Consider the following 20173-nt stretch of genomic DNA (forward strand, 5'->3'; position numbering starts at 1 on the left):
CTGACAACATCAAGCACACTGAAGTCAAGAAAAAGATTAGAGGTGAATACATCAAGAAAGTGAAGAAGATCTTAAAGTCCAAACTCAATGGAGGAAATACCATAAAAGCAATCAACACTTGGGCAATTCCAGTCATTAGGTACACAGCTGGAATAGTGGACTGGACTCAAGCAGAACTAAAAGCAATGGATAGGAAGACCAGAAAAATAATGTCAATGAATCATGCCCTTCATCCACGCAGTGACATTGACAGATTTTATCTACTAAGGCAAATAGATGGGCGTGGAATGCTACAAGTACATCAGATAGTTGAAGAAGAAGAAATGGCTTTGGAAGAATATCTGAAGAACAATGATGAAGATGCACTGAAATTAGTATATCAGGAAGGCTTACTGACTACTGGAGAGACCAAACTGGCCTACAAGAAAGACCAAATGAAGAACAGAATAGAGGCATGGGAAGACAAAACACTACATGGCCAATACCTTAAAAAAATAACTGGGAAAGCAGATAATAACAAGACCTGGCAATGGCTAAGAGCAGGAAAATTGAAGAAAGAGACCGAGGGACTAATTCTGGCTGACTACAAGCAGCAGCATGACAAAGTAGCAACAATGGTGCATTGGAAGATCTGCAAAAAATATCATTTGCCTGTAAGCAAAAACTGGTGGGATCATAAAATAGAGAAAGTCATAGAAAATGATAAAATTAAACTGCTCTGGGACTTCAGAATTCAAACAGACAAGCACCTGCAACATAACACCCCAGACTTAACAATTGTCGATAAGAAAGACAAAAAAGTCTGGATAGTGGACGTGGCAGTGCCTGGAGACAGCAGAATAGATGAGAAAGAAATGGAGAAGATATAAAATACAAAGACCTACAAATAGAAATAGAAAGACTGTGGCAAAAGCAAGCAAGGGTAGTACCAATAGTAATAGGCTCCTTGGGTGCAATCCCAAAACAACTGGAGCACCACTTGAACACCATTGGCATTGACAAATTCGCTATTAGTCAATTGCAAAAGGCGGCCTTACTAGGAACTGCTTCCATCCTGCGACGATATCTGTAATACCATCAAACATCCATATCTGCCTATCCCAGGTCCTGGATAAGGACTCGATAGGTAGACAAAATGCCAAATCCAGTGTGAACATCTTGCTGTCTGTGCGATGATCCATAATAATAATAATAACAATAATAATAATAATAATAATGAAAACTGAAGGAATCAAGATGCCCCACGAAAATAACATTAAGAGTCTGGATGAGGAAGAGTACTACAAATACTTGGGTATCCTTCAAGCTGACAACATCAAGCACACTGAAGTCAAGAAAAAGATTAGAGGTGAATACATCAAGAGAGTGAAGAAGATCTTAAAATCCAAACTCAATGGAGGAAATACCATAAAGGCAATCAACACCTGGGCAATCCCAGTCATTAGGTACACAGCTGGAATAGTGGACTGGACTCAAGCAGAACTAAAAGCAATGGATAGGCAGACCAGAAAAATAATGACAATGAATCATGCCCTTCATCCACGCAGTGACATTGATAGACTTTATCTACCAAGGCAAATAGGTGGGCGTGGAATGCTACAAGTACATCAGATGGTTGAAGAAGAAAAAATGGCTTTGGAAGAATATCTGAAGAACAATGATGAAGATGCGCTGAAATTAGTATATCAGGAAGGCTTACTAACTACTGGAGAGACAAAACTGGCCTACAAGAAAGACCAAATGAAGAACAGAATAGAGGCATGGGAAGACAAAGCACTACATGGCCAATACATGAAAAAAATAGCTGGGAAAGCAGATAATAATAAAACCTGGCAATGGCTAAGAGCAGGAAAATTGAAGAAAGAGACCGAGGGACTAATTCTGGCTGCACAAGACCAAGCCTTAAGGACAAATGCATACAAAGTCAAAATTGAGAAGACAGCAACAGACAGTAAGTGCCGCCTATGCAAAGAAGCTGAAGAAACAGTGGACCACTTGGTAAGCTGTTGCAAGAAGATTGCACAAACTGATTACAAGCAGCGGCATGACAAAGTAGCAACAATGGTGCATTGGAAGATCTGCATTAAATATCATTTGCCTGTAAGCAAAAACTGGTGGGATCATAAAATAGAGAAAGTCATAGAAAATTATAAAATTAAACTCCCCTGGGACTTCAGAATTCAAACAGACAAGCACCTGCAACATAACACCCCAGACTTAACAATTGTTGATAAGAAAGACATAAAAGTCTGGATAGTGGACGTGGCAGTGCCTGGAGATAGTAGAATAGAAGAGAAAGAACTGGAGAAGATAACAAAATAGACAAATCAAGGGGTGAGGGTGTTTGTTCAGATTGTTAAAACAGAACAACCACAATTGGAACCAGACTTTCCATTACTAAGCAAGTGATTGTTAAGTGTGTTGTGCCTGATTTTACAACCTTTTTGCCATGATTATTAAGCAGTTGCTGAGGGAATCACATGGACCTTAAGAAAAACGCGGCTTCCCCTACTGACTTTGCTCATCAGAAGCCCCCTGGGAAAGTCACAAAGGGTGATCATGTGAGCCCAGGATGCTGCAACCATTATAAACATTGGTTGCCAAATATCAGACTTTTGATCAGCTGACCACGTGGATGTTGCAACAGTCTTAAGCGTGAGGACCAATTATAAGTCACTTATTTTCAATGCATGATTGCACAATCTGTAGAAAGAACAGAGCATAATTAATAAATAATCCAGAGCACTCATATCAGGCAGACTATAAATCAAATAGTTTATCATTAGTTTAACATAGTGTTTCTCATCCACAACCACTTTAAGATGTGTAGACTTCAACTCCCAGAATTCTCCAGCCAGCCTAGGTTGTTTCAAAAGAATTTAAATTCAGAAGGGAACATGCCTATTTTTTAAAAAAATATTTTTATTAAAACTTTGAAACAAGTCGATAAAAAACTAACAAAACTAGTAAGTAATAAGCAGAAATAAATCAAACAAAAAGCAAAAAGTGTAAGAAAAGAAAAAAGTTAAGAAAAATAGAAAAAAAGTAGAAGTGGCTTCTAATATTCTTCACGGCAATTATAAGTACAAATATATTTTAACCTATCTCTCTAAAGTTACATCATATTGCTCTTCTTTTTCTAATCTAATCCATCTGATTATCAAAACCACAAGTCAAAGTTCATTTTTTTTATTTTTTTAGGCAAAAAGTCCATAAGAGGCTTCCAGTTAGCAATAAATGTAAATATTGATGTCATTCTTGTTTTCTTTGTCATGGGGCTTGATAAGTTTCAGGGAGAGAGGAGAAATTATTTTCTTTTCTTTTTTATTAAAAAGTTTTATAAAAATTACAATATAACCCACCCAAACCCCCCTCTCCCTCCCCAACTTCCCAGAGCTGAGTACAGGGTTACAAATATGATAATCATAATCTAACTAACATTAACCAACTATATAAATAACCAAGTCCATAATGCACTTTAACTCCCCTTTAACATAAATATAAACTAATTGAAAATAAACATAATAATAATGAAAACATAAATAAGTTAAATTATTTTCTTTTCTTGTCCATGCAAAATCCTATAAAAATTCTAGCTCGTGGAGGAAAAAAAGATCTCACAAAGTTGGAATTGATTGATTGAACTTTTTAGTCCTACCCACCATTACCACCACAGCCATACCACCACAGCCGTACCCACCCAATGGGCCACACCCACCCAATGGGCCACGCCCACCCAATGGGCCATGCCCACCCGGCACCCGACAATACATAAGTGGGTTTTGGGTTGCAGTTTGGGCACTTGGTCTCTAAAAGGTTCGCCATCACTACTCTATACCATTTCAGACAAGTGGCTGTCTTCTTAAAAATCTGTCCTAAAATACCTTTAAGGTCATTTCTGATAATACTTCCATGTAGAGATCATCATGCTGTTCCAGAACCAGCTTCACACTTGTGTGATTTCACCTGATGTCTGTACTCAAAAGTTAAGCCAATTATTTCCAGCTCAGCTACGGAGTATCTGACTTCTCACCAACAGTGATCTTTCCTTTGAAAAATTAAGGCTCAGTTGGTGGGCTGAAACTAATTAGACTAGCTCATAAAACGCAGGAACTTTTGAGAAATCATTGTACACAAACTAAGAAGCCATTCTGGAAAAAGAGAACTCTAGCAACTGTTGTGTATCAAATACAAGATGTACAAATATAATCTGGGTCTTTTTCTCCTGCCCACTCTGTGTAAAGGGGTAGAAGTGATTTTATTTTTAGTGGTAAATGCTGTTGCCATTTCCTTTGGGTTTTGGTAAAGACCTGATATAGTTTGGCTGTGTGAAAACTATATTTCAAAGCACATCCTCCATTGCTGTTATTCTATATGAACAAAAAAAATTGACTGGGTCATTTATTTAGTGGCTAGATGCCCTTTATTCTGAAGCTAAAGGGCAAACCACAACTTCTTTCTCTTTATGATTGGAAGGGCAGGAGAGAATTTTTGTAGCTCTGTTATGGCTCAGGATCAGGGGACTCAGGAGAGGTTGGGCTTTCTCCTAGAGATCAGTTGGAGGAAGAAGAAACATCATTGTGAGGCTTGTGGACATGGAGAAAATGGCAGACTAATTTTGAAATTTTCACACAACCATTCCAGCTTCCCATGGTCACATGACCAAAAGTTAGATGCTTGGCAACTGGCATGGATTTAAAATGGTTGCAGTGTCCTGGAGTCATGTGATTACTTTTTATAACCTTCTGACAAGCAAAGTCAATGGGGAAGCCAGATTCATTTAACAACCGTATTTACTTAAGTGCCATGATTCCCTTAACTGGAGCAAGACAGGTGTAAAATGGAGCAAAGCTCACTTAACAACTGAAAATTTGGGCTCAGTTGTGGTAAGTTGAGGACTCCCTATAGTTCCATCAAGTTGTTTCATTGTCTTAACATATGCATAGTTTATTTATTTATTTATTTGTGAGACTTATATACCGCTTTAAGTGCAAGCACTCTCTAAGCGGTGTACACCAGTAAGCAATGTATATATATATATTTACATTGCCCCCAACAATCTGGGTCCTAATTTTACCTACCCCGGAAGGATGGAAGGCTGAGTCAACCTTGAGCCAGTGAGATTTGAACCGCTGACCTGCTGAACACAGTCAGCTAAAGTGGCCTGCAGTACTGCACCCTAACTGCTGCGCCACCTCGGCTCACAGATCATTCTTCATCCAGGATTTAAAAAATGGTTAATTACAGACTATTGAAAGATGGGATCTGCTTTACAGTTCCTCCAGGCCAACTTCCAAGCTCCCTTTCTATCCTTCAGTAATACTGTGCTTCCTCAAAAATAAGCCCTATCTTGATTTTGGGGGTGGGCCTAATATAAGCCCTGCCCCAAAAATAAGCCCTAGTTTTGGAGTGAGGCACAGACTTAAAAATCAAGCTAGGGCAGGGTTGGGGGGGGGAGCTGCCCCACCTGCACTGCACCTACTTACCTTGCAGCCAGGCCTCTCCTTGCCAGCCCACTTCTTCTGAGACCTCTTCTGCAGCCAGGCCTGTATTGAATCCATAGCTCAGTACTTGGCTACTTAGGCCTTCTGGAAAGGCCTGAGTGCAAAATGCAGGCCTGAATGCAGCTGCAGAACTTTGGCTCCCGAAGAAGTGAACCAACTGGGTGGAGCTGTCGCTGCCAGAGGTGAGGTAAGGCCTACCCCAAAAATAAGACCTGGTGCCTCTTTTGGAGGCAAATAATAACTTAAGACCTGGTCTTATTTTCGGGGAAACATGGTAGTCTCTTTGTCCTGCTCACTAGATATGGATGGCTAATCATATATCAACTCGAGCCATAAAATTCTGATAAGCCTGACAATAAGTTAACATGTTAATCTTAGAACTGAAAAAGTACTGTGTTCCCTTCAGTATTTTGATTGCCTTTTTTCAGTGCATATCTGCAGGAATTAGTAGTACACCTTGTTTGCCTAGCCCACCTCTCCTTGTCCCTTATAAATCTTGCAGTGACCTAGTTTTCTAACCTCAAAAGCTTCTTCCACCTGCCCCTTACCTTATTAACTCAGCATTTCAGCCCAAGAACCTCATAAATCCGAAAGGGTTGTCACAGATCTGATGGTGCTTTTTTACACTCACACATTTTTAGAGGCAATAGCCTCAGTTGCTTTATATATTTGAAAAAGGTTTCTATAAAACGCAGCTGCACTTGTCCCAGGAAATTTCAAATCACCCTTTTTGCTAAAACCAACAATTCTGAATCGTATTAAGCAGTAATTGCTCATTAAGCTGAGAACCATCTGTCTGTTTGGGATGATTTTGGCTGGGTGGAGTTGGAGAAGCTGCCTCAGGCTCTACACATGGAGGAAGTCTAATCCAAAGCAGAATTCAATATTTGAAATGGACGGTTGGATCAACTTAATAAATACCTCAGTTAAAATATAAGCCCAGTATAGGCAGTCCTCGACTTACGACCACAATGGAGCCCAGAATTTCTGTTACTAAGCAAGACAGAATTTTATCTCATTTTATGACCTTTCTTGCCACAGTTGTTAAGTGAACCACTGTAGTTGTTTAAGTTACTAACATGCTTGTTAAGTGAATCTGGCTTCTGCATTGATTTTGCTTGTCAGAAGGCCTCAAAAGATGATCCCATGACCCATCATAAATACATGCCAGTTGCCAAGCGTCAAATTTTGTTCACGTGACCATGGGGATGCTGCAGCCATCGCAAGTGTGAAAAATGATCATAAGTCACTTTTTTCTGTTCCTTTGTAACTTCTGTCACTAAACAAATAGTTGTAAGTCGAGGATTACTTGTAATTAATTTAGTATTTTGACACATATACCCTAAATTTTCCCATTTGCCAGGATATTCCATTCCTTTGGCCAAAAAAAAAAAATTAGGGAAAAGAAATTGCATTGACAAATAATGCAGATAAAAGAAAGTGAGGGAGAATGGTGTCTCCAATAAATCTCCTTTGTCATTAAATTCTCTCCAACTCTTGCTATAGAAGTGGAAAGCCACCTTTTCATGCTTAGGGGGGAAAAAAATAAGGTTAGTCGATATCAGGCAGTCCCTGATAATGCCATCAGGTGTATTTATTTAATTTATTTTTATATTCCCAATTTCTATGGGAAATTGGCAAATAATACTATGTACATTTGCTTCATTTGTCATGCTGCAACCGATTATTATTAACAAAATACAATTCCAGGCAGTTTACAAATGATTGAAACCATGAGAAGCATGACAAGAAACAAAAGTGGGTAGATATGGAACAATAACAAACCAGCTGAAAACCAAAGAAAGCAACCTAGGTTAAAAGGACGTTTCAGTCACACTCGCCAAAAGCCTGGGCAAAAAGTCTTGTCTTTAGGCCCCTTCAAAACACTAGCAGGATGGGACCAGTCAGATTTTGGAGGAACATGAGGAGGAGAGAGGAGGTGCTATGATAGAAATGATGCCCGTTCTGGTAGTTGGCATTGCTTAATTCAGTGGTGGTGAGCTATGGTCCTTTTATGACTGTGGACTTCAACTCCCAGAAATCTTGGGCTAGCATGGCTGGCTCAGGAATTCTGGGAGATGAAGTCCATAAGTCTTAAAAAGAGCATAGTTCCCCACCTCTGGCTTAACTGAAGGAACCTGGAACATGCCACCCCTGCAGAAAGTAGATAGTATGGTAGACAAGCAGTTTCAAGTAACTAGGTTCTGGGCCATGGAGGGCTTTATAGGTAACAACCAGGTACCTTGAATTGCATCCAGAAGCAAACTGGCCACAACTGCAGCTCATGAGGTACTACATGGCCATTCCAAGGCATCATCATCATCATCATAATAGAAGAGTTGGAAGGGACCTTGGAAGTCTTCTAGTCCAACCCCCTGCTCAGTCAGGAAATCCTATACCATTTCAGACAAATGGTTGTCCAGTCTCTTCTTAAAAACTTCCAGTGTTCATCACTGTTTGCACTATTGCATTCTTGACCAACTGAAGATTCCAGGTGGTCTTCAAGATACATTGCAGTAATCAAGCTGTGAGTTGTCCAGGGCATTAGTGACTGTCTGATGGCCCCCCTGATCTAGGAAAAGATACGGATGATTCATCAGATGGAGCAGTGCAAAGACCTTTCTGTCCACAGCTGCCATTTGCTCATTGAGCCAGAGCTGTGAATCCAGGAAGACCCACAAGCAGTACACCACCTTTGAATGAGGAAGTGCTGCCCCATCCAAGGTCACACATGAACTATCCATCGATCTGGGTAGCCAAAGCACCCACAACCTCTCTGTCTTGGTAGGATTGAGTCAGAGATAGTTCTTCCCCATCCAAACCCAGCGTTGAGACAGAATTTCAACAGGCTCAGTTGGCTGATGCAGAGTTGAAAGATATAATTGGATAACATCAGTGTATTGATGATACCAAACCCCAAACCAGTCGATGACTCACGGTTTCATTTAAAAGTAAAAAAAAAAAAAGAGAGAGAGAGAAAGCTAGAACCCTGTAGGATTCCACACAGAAGGCACAAAGCAGTGATCTCTCCTGCTCAACCAACTAGAACAGGCCCTAGAGAAAGGAAAGAAAATCAGCATAAAATAATCCCCAAAGAGACAACTCAGAAGGATACCGTGGTGGATAGTGTTCAAAGCCACTGAGAGATAAAGGAACACAAAGATGGATGTATCACCACCATCTCAGCTCCACCACTGGTCATCTACAAGCATGACCAAAACTATCTCAGTACTAAATCTCAGCCTGAAACCCAACTGAAATGGGTCTAGACTCTAGACCAGGGGTGTCAAACTCGCAATGTCATGTATCGTGACTTATTGTGACTTTTTTTCCATTGCCGGCAATGAGTGGGTGTGGTTTTGCTATGACACATCCAGCCCAGGGGCCGGCAGTTTGACACCCCTGCTTTAGACAGTCCATTGCCTCCAGAGTCCTCATCAGATGCAAACTGGTCACTTTCTCAACAACCTTCCCCAGAAAGAGAAGGTTCAAGACTGGTTGATAATTATTGAACATGTTGTATCTAAGATGGGGAGGAGGGTTCCACTGCATCTTTCAGGGTAGGGAGCACTGCCCCCTGTGTCAAAGACTGCTGCTGGTCACAAAGTTCTATTTCCCCAACTGTTTCTAATTCTATATTAAAGTTCTCTTACAGGTTATACAACAGTTTCCATGTATTTGACAGAAACTGGGAATATAGGCATTGTGGGATCAATCTTTCCTAGTTCTATGATTTCCATTCCATCTTCCCAATCTCTAAGACATTTATTACTGAGTTTGGTTTGCATCCCACACAGGAACACAATCCCACAGCTTCTCCATCTGTTGTGCAAGGTATGATTCTAATTTCTCATCTTTCCTCGATGACAGACTGCTTCTCCCTTCCCCCATCACAGCAGGAAGCTCTTTGGGATAGACTGAAGACTGGATAAAACAATTCAAATTTCTTCTTGCAACCTAAATTGCAGTGTTAAAGGAACAAACCCAATGGCAAATCAGGGAGGGGGTAAACTGCTCATTCCAGCAGCATGATTAGATATTCTGGACTTACTTCCAAGTAAAAAGAATGGATGGATGGATGGATGAAGATAGATAAAGAGATGATAGATGGAGAGAGAGAGATCATCTGGTTTGCTCATCTCATACTAACATTCAAGTGGAAAAATAAATACTCTTTGGGTAATGTTATTTTCTGCTTGGTGAAGCATGATCAAAGTGAATTTGAAGATTATGTGTTCCATGTAGTTTTACCTTATTACCTCACTTCAGGTCATATAAACCAATCAGAGTTTAACATTGACCTACATTTTAGTAAAATCTTAATTCAGAATAACTCTAAACCAATCTAGAGATTCCAGAGATTATATCCAATTGATGGTGTTGTTCATGTAATTTCCCTGTAGATGATTTCATAAGTAGTCCTTTGGCTGTTACCTGTAACTTTGGATCTAGTCCAGTAGCAAACTCTGCCTCTGCCAGTTAGTCAAAAGCATTGGTGGGCTTTTTCCATTGCACATGACTTGGCTTTTTCCTATGGCAATAGTGAGTTTGGTACAAGCAAAAGAGATTTCTATTTCTACAATCAATTTGACAGCAGACAACCTCTGCATAATTATTCCCGAAGCTTTCTGTGATGCCTTGTTGTTGATAAGAAGAGTGTGTCCAAGTGCCTGGCATTTAAGAAATAACTAAACAAACACGGGACTAAATAGAAATGTATTGAAATTATAAAACTGCAACTAAACTACAATTGTTGTAGGTTGGTTTATATGTGGCTAAGTCTGGGGAATGTGATGTACATACATGAACTATGGAGCCTGTTTGGTGCAATAGTAAAAGTGCTGGCTTAGAAACTAGAAGACCGTGAATTTTAGGCCTGCCTTAAGGAGGGTGTAGTGGCCTGGTGGTTAAGATGCTGGGCTTGTTGACCTGAAGGTTGGCAGTTCGGGACTCAAGTACTGTATGATGAGGTGAGCCCCTATTCTTGCCCCAGCTTCTGTCAACCTAGCAGTTTGAAAGCATGCACATGTGAGTAGGTAAATAGATATCACTTTGGTGGGAAGATAACGGCATTTAGTGTGCCTTAGTGTGTAGTCATACTGGCCATATGACCACAGAACAGTCTTCGGACAATGCTAGCTCCCTCAGCTACGAAACAAAGATGAGCACCTAGAATTGGATGTGACTGGTCAGGGGAAAGCTTTCCTTTTGCCTTTTAAACATGAAAGCCATCTGGGGGATTTGGGGCCCGCTCTTCTCTCTCAGTCCAGCTCACCTGACAAGTTTGTTGTAGTCAGAAAATAGGAAGCGTCTTCAGGAGGGGATAGTGAGGCGAATGACAAAAAAAGAATCACACCATTCAGTACAAACTCTGTCCCTTTAGTGCGTGCCTCATGAGACCACAAAACATGAGAAAGGGATACAGTTTTTACCATTCTGATGAAAATCTTTCCTCTTGGAAATGCCTTTGTGCATAGAATGGCTAAGAGCTAATATGAGGATGGCATCACATGAGATAACGATTTAATGGTGTGTATAATCCATAGGTGAAGAAGGTATCATAGTTCCTAAATTATGTTTAGCTGAAAAGAAGATATGGAGTCATCACAATATGTCCCTGTGTCATTGCTATTATAGAAGCTGTCCTGGCTATCACTGAGGTTCTAGGTACAATTCAAAATCCTGGCGGTTACCTATAAAACCCTACATGGTATAGAGATTACATATCTTCAGGACCATGACTCTCCATTTGTCTCTACTCAGCCTACAAGCTCAGTCAGGGCTGGCATGTTCTGAGTCCCATCAATTAAACAATGCCACCCAGATGTGCCCTCTCTTCCTAATTCTGTTCTGTGAAACAAAATTATGCCTGTGATCCAGATAACCCTAACCTTGCCAACCTTAAAGACACTGGGCCAGGAGATTACATTATCCTGTGCCAGCATGATATGTTTTTATTGAGATGTGATTTGGCCTGTTGATTTTTAATTATTTGTTAGCCACCGAGTCACATGGCAAGTAGGCAACCTTAAAATAAAAACTGAATAAAGAAATAAGATATGTCATTCATATGAATCCTATTGCTTCCTTTATGACTTCATTCATGCACGTGAGGTTTGCAAACTTTAGCCAAAAGTATAGGGAGAGAGCTTCCTGCCCTGAGAATTTTATAATTAAAAATACAAAAGAACAGAGGCCAAAGGAATGAGCAGGTTGGGGCGAGAGACATATTAGACTGTGGAGACTATGAGGAAGTGGGACAAATACTGAAATTGCAATCCAAAACTTAATCCCTTGGGATATACAGAACTGACTCTTGGAAAACTGTATTCTTAAGATGTGTTTCCTTTCCCCATGAATTGGTGGGACAAAAATATGCATGCCTCTACAATTGCAAATAATACACAAAGGAGGGAATTTTAATATAATTTCATAAAAAATATAGTTGATTTTTTCAGTGATTACAGTAACCCATGGGAGCCACCCTGCACTCTATTCCTATAAAGATTTTCCTTGCTTTGTTGCTGTATGACATTCCATGCCCTTTGTTTCTGGTCAATGACAGTTGAGTTTGTGACAATGATCTTTGTCTATTGCAAAGGCAAGTAGGCACATTGTTTTATTGGTGCTTGAGGATCAGCTGAATTAAAATGTATGGGTATCATCCAGCTTTCTATTTCCGTATGGATTTAATTGTGAGGTACATTCTATTATTCCAAGGGTATGGCTGTTCTGCCTAATCAGTTTGTAATACAGAAGAGGAAATCCTTCATTCCTGAGTGAGGGAAAAAAAATCCTTCCTTACAAGTGATTTATAAAGAAACAAATCCAAGATACTTTTGTCACAATACCTCTTTGCAAAGCAAGCTATCTGATAGTTCCCAGAAAAATATTGCTTCCACTGAGGGCTATATTTTCTTTGAGTATCCATGTGGCAGAATTACTCCAAGGATTGTCCCTCATACATATGTGTGCATTTACATGTGACAAATATACCCAACAGGAGCCACAATTAAATCTCCATGGAAGAAGTACTGGCACATGATAACCACTTATAACATCAGTACCTACATTCTCACATTTGTCACAGTTCTAAATATGTTTCACGTGGGTATCTTTATTGGGCAATCGCTCCAGGAGTGTTGAAACAAGGGCCATGAGACTGTTGGAATCATATCCCAGGGGTTGAGCACATGGCCCCCTTCCAGAATTAGTTGGTAGCATCTCTTGTTTAAAGAGTCAGCATGGCTGAGGAGACCCCTTTCCTGAGCTGTAGAAGAACCTCTGCTAATACATTTCTGACTGGAAGGGCAAGAACAAGGCAGCCTCATATGAGTATTGCTTTCCAATCTCCCCAGGAAGTTCCTTAAGAATGGGAATTAAGAGCCTTGCTAAGTTTTAAAAGAAAACTGGATAAATATATATTATAGATTTTATACAGTAATGCCATTTTTAATACTGCAATAAGAATGAATGAAGTAAGAATGGACCCCCACTTTCCTGCAGCTTACATTTACAGACATCCTACCAGCATCACTATTTGAATCATCAGAGACAGTTACATTTGAAATATGTTGTCCAATCAGATGGACAGGTGCTAAAGAAACATCTGGAAAAGGAGGGATTCTGGCTTGCAAGAGTTCCTCGCCTTCGGATTCAGTTCAAGGGCTGTTTTCCCACTCTGAGATTTTGCCTCTATTCTGGCTTGGTTCTGGAGGATGGTCTACAGCAGTGATGGCGAATCTTTCAGAGACTGAGTGCCCAAACTGCAACCCAAAACCCACTTATGTATCGTCGGGTGCTGGGTGGGTGTGGCCCATTGGGTGGCTTCGGTGGTAACAGCAGACTGGGTGGGACTAAAAAGTTCAATCAATCAATTCCAACTTTGCAAGATCTTTTTTTTTTCCCACAAGAAGTTGAAATTGACTGATTGATTGAACCTTTTTTTTTTTTTTTTTGCACACGGCAGCGGAGGCCTGAAGCAAAAAGGTTTCATAAAACCGAGCTGAAGGCCTGGGACTGGGGCAATGGCACATGTGCCCACAAAGAGGGCTCTGAGTGCCGCCTCTGGCACCCGTGCCATAGGTTCGCCACCACTGGTCTACAGTATGGATTTCCCAAGCAGAAAAGTCTATCTCTCCCATCTTCTCAACTTCATCAGTACCTCTGTGATTGGTGATTTTTATTATTATTATTATTATTATTATTATTATTATTATTATTATTATTATTATTATTATTATTTGACAGATGGATGGATAAGGATCCACCCAAACAACTGACATCCCTAAAAAAGTAGCTGACAGACATAGAAGAGAGGGGTTACCAGAGCCAACTTTTTCTCTATGCCTTCATGACACTACTCTACCATTCCTGCCAGCATTGTTCCAATTACTTTTAAACTTGGACTTCTTTTGTGTTTAAAAGCATCCTAAACAACAGCTGACAGGTGCTATGGGAGGAGTGCACCATTAAGGGCTTTTCGGGTTTCATCATGCAGCTCCCCACTGCCAGCGGCCAATTGCTGTTTAGGCTAAATTAGTTTTCAGAGTCAGGAAGCATCTTGGTGATCTAGCATATACAAGTAGTCCTCAATTTACAACAGTTTGTTTAGTGACTGTTCAAAGTTACAACAGCACTGAAAAAAGTAACTTATGAATGTTTTCCACACCTACAACCATTGTAGCTTTCCCAGAGTCACATGAACAAAATTTGGATGCTTGGCAACTGACTCATATTTATGATGGTTGCAGTGTCCCAGGGCCATGTGATCACTTTTTGCAATTTTCTATGTGGATTTCTTAAAGAAGGAAAACATTATTTTAACACTGCAACTGCTAAAGATGATTTCAGGTAAACTCTCAGGGATAAGTTGGGGACAAGATGGCAGTAGGACAGGAAAAAAAGCAGTTGCCAGCGCATGGGTTTGGTGTTATTATGTGCAAATAGGGAAAATTGCTTTATCACTTCATCTGCTGATGAAATTTATAATAAGTACTGTATATACTCCTTAAAATACCACAAACTTTTAATTATTTTAACATTTTTGTCAGATACATAAATCATCCCCCTTGAGACGGAGAGGGAGAAAGAGATTCATCTTATTGACTTCTCGTGAATAGTTTTGATTTTGGAGTTTGTTGTTGTTAGTCATTGCATTTTCAAATTCTAACAGTCCTGACTTTCATATCTTTCCCTAAACTGATATGTGTCATACTTAAAGCAATTTAAAGCAAACCACAAGGGCTTGGACAGTCTAAATGGCCTTTTCCAATCCTATTCTCCTATTATTATTTCATAAATGCATGCTATTTCATATCAAAAGATGATATCCACAGTAAAATCATGGTATTGTTTGAATTAATTCTAGTAGTTCAAATACAAATTTCTCTTTCAAAAATTACCCATCATACAGCAAAGATAAATAATATGAGAAGGCCCCCGTAGCCCTATTTTTCTGCCCTGACACAAGTGTTTGATAGTACTGCTGCCATCACATATCTCTACAGGGGAAGTCTTTGCTTTGCATTCTCCCCCTTTAATTCCAGCACATCCAACAAATTCCAGTCTGTCTCATACCTTACATCCTTTCTTACCAGGAACCTGATGTTGATGAAGGCAACTATGTTCTACATCCTCCTTTTCTTTATAGTTGCTTCAGGGACAGTACCCTCCTTTCTGAACAGTTGGCACAAGTTCTAATTTAAAAAAAAAACCATCAACTTTATAAAAACTTTTTTTTTAAGTAGTTTCATGCAAAACCAGTCATGAAATAGTGAAACACAGCACGGATAAAGTGACAAATAGCAGAAGGCTGCCATTAAAATCTGAGTTTGTACAAAGTATAATAGTTTATGTAAAACATCAGAGAAATTATCAGGGACAATCAGCAGACACGGAATGCATGTTAAAGTGAATCAAATAACTAATCACAGATCATTAACCAAATCCTTGTATACGCCTTAAAGACAAGGATCATGCCCATTAGCAGTTTCTTGTTTGTTTCCTGGAGATTCCCTATACAGGTAGTCCTCGGCTTACAATGATCCGTTTAGTGACAGTTCGAAGTTACAATGGCCCTGAAAAAAGTTACTTACGACCGATTTTCATACTTATGACCATTGCAGCATCCTCATGGTCACATGATCAATGTTCAGATACTTGGAAACCAGCTCATATTTATGACGCTTGCAGTGTCCCGGGGTCATTTGATCCCCTCTTGCAACCTTCTGACAAGCAAAGTCAATGGGGAAGCCAGATTCACTTAACAACCGTGTTACTAACTTCACAACTGCAGTGATTCATTAACAACCATGGCAAGAAAGATTGTAAAATGGAGCAAAACTCACTGGACAATTGCCTTACTTAGCAACATCAATTTGGGGTTCAGTTGTGGTTGTAAGTCAAGGACTACCTGTGTCGTGTAATTTACAAACTTATATTAGAGTCTAGGAACAGTTTTAACTTAGCAGATATTTTTCCCTTTCAACATACTTGATGCTTGGAACAGATTTCCCTCTGATCCAGAGATCCCTGGACTCTTCCCTCTTAGATAATCATGTGAAGATTCTAGTTGCTTTGATCTCCAGAGAGGCTTCTGGAGCTTTATCAGCTCCCACTCTAACCTCCTCAATCCAGAAAATGAACTTGGGGAAACTGTAGCTCTTGAACTGTCCTTCAAAACACGCAGGTGAGGTGTGGCTATGACTCGCCCTTGCGACTTTGGACTGGAAATGTGGTTGGAATTTTGTAACTGTTTGCCACCTTCTTGGAACCAATTGCCAGAAATCGCAGAGCTTTATTCTGATGTTGTAAAATAGTATGTGAGATAGGCTGGTTCAGAAGAGAATGAAATAATGATTTGGCTGAATCTACATCACTAGGTTCCATAGCACAGGAAGAATGTGGATCTCAATTTTTGTCTTCCAAGCTTTCCTTCAAAATACTGAACAAGAGAGGTTCTTTCCAGATTTAGTTATACTCAGGATGGAAATATTAAAATAAATGGGATAATAGATATAAAAATATTTTGTTGACAGATTTAAGAATAGTTTTAATCCCACAGGTTTTAATGTGTATATTCGGGCTCAATCTAAATACAATTGTATGTATTTTCTTTTTAAGGTGTGGTTAAAGGGCCAAATAATTAACGCAAGTAGAATAACATGTCATGACTGTACATCTTCTTTGCTTTGGCTTATTCTGTGATTAATTAAATTTTATTCCACTAAACACATTGCTTGATCAATAAGTAAAATGTGCATCCATGTGAATTTTTGAAACCATAAGTTCCTTTTCTAAAAAAAGAATATTATATTTATAATTACCAACTTTTTCTTCTTAGATGCATCCATCCTCCTTACAGAGGCTTGGTCCATTTGGAGTTTTATAAAAATCTTTACACTGTATCTGTATATTTTATTTTTTTAGTTATCAAATAGGTTTAATCAATTAAATTATTCAATTGCCTAAATGTAGCAATGTTTTTGTTACTATCTCTACTGCTTTCCAGTCCTGTTTTCTAGAGAAGAGAATTAATTCTCAGTCTATTTAAAAATCAGGAGTGTGGTAACCCTTTTCTAAGTAACAAATTTTATTAATTAATTCATTAATTTCATAAGCTGCGGTTCAGAAAGCCTTTTAATAAATCTAGTTGGACAAAAAAGATGTTACCAGACTCCTGACTTTTTGTCACCATGGACACTGTCCTTCTACAATGTTAATTTTTAAGAATATAAAGTTCAAGGGAAATGTCAGACAGATGCCTACTTTTTTTTCTTTTCCTTTCCTGTTCTTCTTTTTTGGTATTTTTTCTGCCTTTCTTTGAGAACAACACATCAACCTTTAATGAAAGAATAACTGCATTTTGTCAGGATAATTAATTGTGTTAGCAAGTACGCAGTTTGTTAACTGATAGTCAAAGATCACAGTGAACCTTTGACCAACTGGTCCAGTTGAGATCAGTTACTTCAACTGCAGCCCCAAGAAAACAAGTATCTCCCCTCTGATGAGCTTCAGGTGTCCAAAACTATTTTAAAAATACAAGGCTCTCCCAAAATCATTTCACAAACCATGGCAGAAAGAGAGGTATTTCAATGCTCATGGTGGAGAAGAAATATGACTTATATTGGCATTCTACTGTTTGCTTCTCCACTATTTTGTTCATCAACCCTTGAACTTCTTTCTACCCAGCTCCACTTTCTCCTCCATTCCAATTCCCTTGGTTTCCAGCACACTTTGACAAGTGGTGGTGGAATGGGAAAGGAAAGGAAAAGAAAGGAAAAGGTGATTTCATTATGTTTCAATTTACAAGCAAACTTTCTCAGCATCTTGACCGGTCAGATCTTGACTTTGACTCCCACATTCTGCTCTCCTCTCCACTTCTGCAAGATGCCTATTTGCAGTTCTCCTCGGAGCCCCATCCTGGAGTTCAGCTTTCGGGGCAAAGCCCAGAATAGATCCAACGCTGTGTCGAAATGCCAGATCCTCCTACACCTCTGGGCGCCGCTTGATTCCTTCTGCGAGGAGGAACCGCTTGGCAAACAGAGCCCTCCCCCGCCGCCGCCGCACTCTTTACAGTGGCGCGCATGGGGGAGCCTGCCTGCCCCACTCCGCCTCCGCCTTCTAGGGCATTGCCCGACGGCGGCAGAGAGGGGAATCCCGGGACTTCGTCTCCCGTGTACAGTTCGCTAAAGGAGCCGGTCCTGAACATCGGATCGCCCGCAACCCAGCTGCTTCTTCTGCACGGCCCAGGAACTTCTCCAAAGTGAGTGGGTTTCCGTTCTCACGCGAGACCCTTCCGCCTTTCCCTCCTGGAGGTCTCCCAACTTTTCTTGCTTCCTCCTCTTTTTCTGCTGCCGCCGCCGCCGCTGCAGCCGCGCCAACTTTGCGGGGTTTGGGAAGGCCCGGTGCTACCTGCCTGCCCGGTCCCTGGGCTGGGCCGGGGCTGGACGCGAGGATGGCGAGCGGGCGAGCGCGCGAGCGCCCAGATCTCCGTCCCGCTGCTTAACGCGTTCTGCTGAGAGTCATCAATTATGCAAGGGAACGGCGCGCTGCACTGGGGGAAAGGCAGGGGAGGCAGCGCACCAAGATGGCGACAACCGCAGTTTCTCCTGCAGCCTCCCCACCTCTGCAGTCCAGCAACGCCTTGTAGGAGTCGCGCTAGCGCCGCAACCTCAGTAAGTTGCACCACTGTCCCGCGGGGTCTTAACTGTATCTGTAGGAAGAGGGGGTGCACGGGGAGCCCTCGGATGTCAGGTCCCTTGTTTGGGTTTCTTTTTACAACCCCCTCTTTTTTTCTCTTCTACTTTTAGGTGGGTTTTGTCGCAGAGCGAATTTTTTGCAGCCCCAAAAGCTGGACTGCTTTCTTTCTCGGGAGTGAGAAATACCCTTTTCTCCACTTCCAGTGCTTTTGGGGGGGGGGGGAGGCACGGGCCGTGTCTTAATAATCCCCCAAAATAACTTCCACTCTTGCACTCAGGTCTTCGAAACCATTTATCAGACTGGGGGGTGGGGGCGGAGGGGGCTACTAAGGCTAGCTAATATTTAACTTCCCATATAAGATTGATTATTTTTTGGCTTCCCTTCCCCCCACACCCACACTTTAAAAAAATACAGAGAGGAACTAATCTTTTTCTACTTCGGAGAGCCCTCAGTGCATGGGGCACTTGGGTCCTTTGAAGATCTTTTGGTTCAGTTCTCTAAGCAACTCCCTCCTTTTCCTAGCTGGGGAAACCGATCTTTCTTCGCCCACCCCCGCCGCTCCAGCAGAGAGAGTCTTCTCTGCATTGAGGGAAAAAGAGCGCCTGCTCTTCGCTCTTGTGGGCAGACTAGAAGCCACGTTGCTGGAGGGTGGTGGTGGGGAGTTAAAAGTGGCTCCGGTGGGGATCAGGACAGACGTAGTAGCAGGTACATCATTTTTTTTTTTTTCGTCTCACCCCCATTATTAACAGGCCGCCTTTTCGGCTAGGGTGCCCATCCTTGAATCCAAGCCCTCTGTCTGCATTGGTAGTTTCAGCATTAAGGGCTCACTTTGCGCCACGTCACAACCCAGCCCGTCCCTCCCTCCAAGATCCGCCGCAACGTCCTGGTCTGGAGCTGTTGCCAAAACCCTGCCACCTTCCTGTCTTGGTTCTCCCTATTCCTTCTTGGAGGGGGATGAGGAGAGAATGAAGAGTGGGGGAAGATTCTCTCTCAGATCGGAGAATTGACGAATTCTCCTTTATATCTCCGCGTACATGCGGACTGCAAGTTTGAGTCAAGGAGAAGGAACAGGGCTGGGCTGTTGCAAAGATCCTTGGTGGGTGCCGACTGAAGCTACTCCCCTCCTCCGGTCTGCTCAGCTCAAGTGGGGAGGACATGGGAGCGTGAAGGACGGGAGGAAGTTGGAGGAACCAGCCAGAAAGACCCAGCAAAAGAGGGGCTGAGAATCCGCGGCTGAGAAGTCCAAAGGTACATTAATCAAAACATCTGAATGAAAGATCGACCGGGAGAGGGGGAGTCTTGTCCGCTATAAGTCTTCTGGAGTTAGGGGAGGGGGACAGGCAGGCAGGCAAAGACTGCGGGCTTAATAGATTTGCGCCTAGCCGGATCTCCATATTTGCTGAGCGTTTTGCAAAGGTCTGGCCTGGCCTGGCCTGTGCCGAGCAGACTTTCTCAGGTGCGTGGAT

General features: G+C 41.3%; 1 protein-coding gene across 10 annotated transcripts in view; it reads left to right on the forward strand.

The window, feature by feature from the left end:
• Positions 1 to 17927: 17927 nt before the first annotated feature.
• Positions 17928 to 20173, forward strand: part of SCN8A (sodium voltage-gated channel alpha subunit 8) — a 139280-nt gene continuing 137034 nt past the window's right edge. For 8 of the 10 annotated variants that reach the window (XM_039369817.1, XM_039369813.1, XM_039369820.1 and 5 more), the window contains exon 1: positions 17928 to 18270. The gene's annotated coding sequence lies outside the window, so the exon portion shown is untranslated. Of the gene's footprint in view, positions 18271 to 18298; positions 18683 to 19672; positions 19956 to 20173 lie in introns of those variants that run through there. The other 2 variants (XM_039369814.1, XM_039369815.1) reach the window with 2 other exon arrangements.

The sequence above is a fragment of the Crotalus tigris genome, unplaced genomic scaffold (genome assembly GCF_016545835.1).
Source record: "Crotalus tigris isolate CLP2741 ecotype Arizona unplaced genomic scaffold, ASM1654583v1 scf7180000021260.452406, whole genome shotgun sequence".
Taxonomy (NCBI): Eukaryota; Metazoa; Chordata; class Lepidosauria; order Squamata; family Viperidae; genus Crotalus; species Crotalus tigris.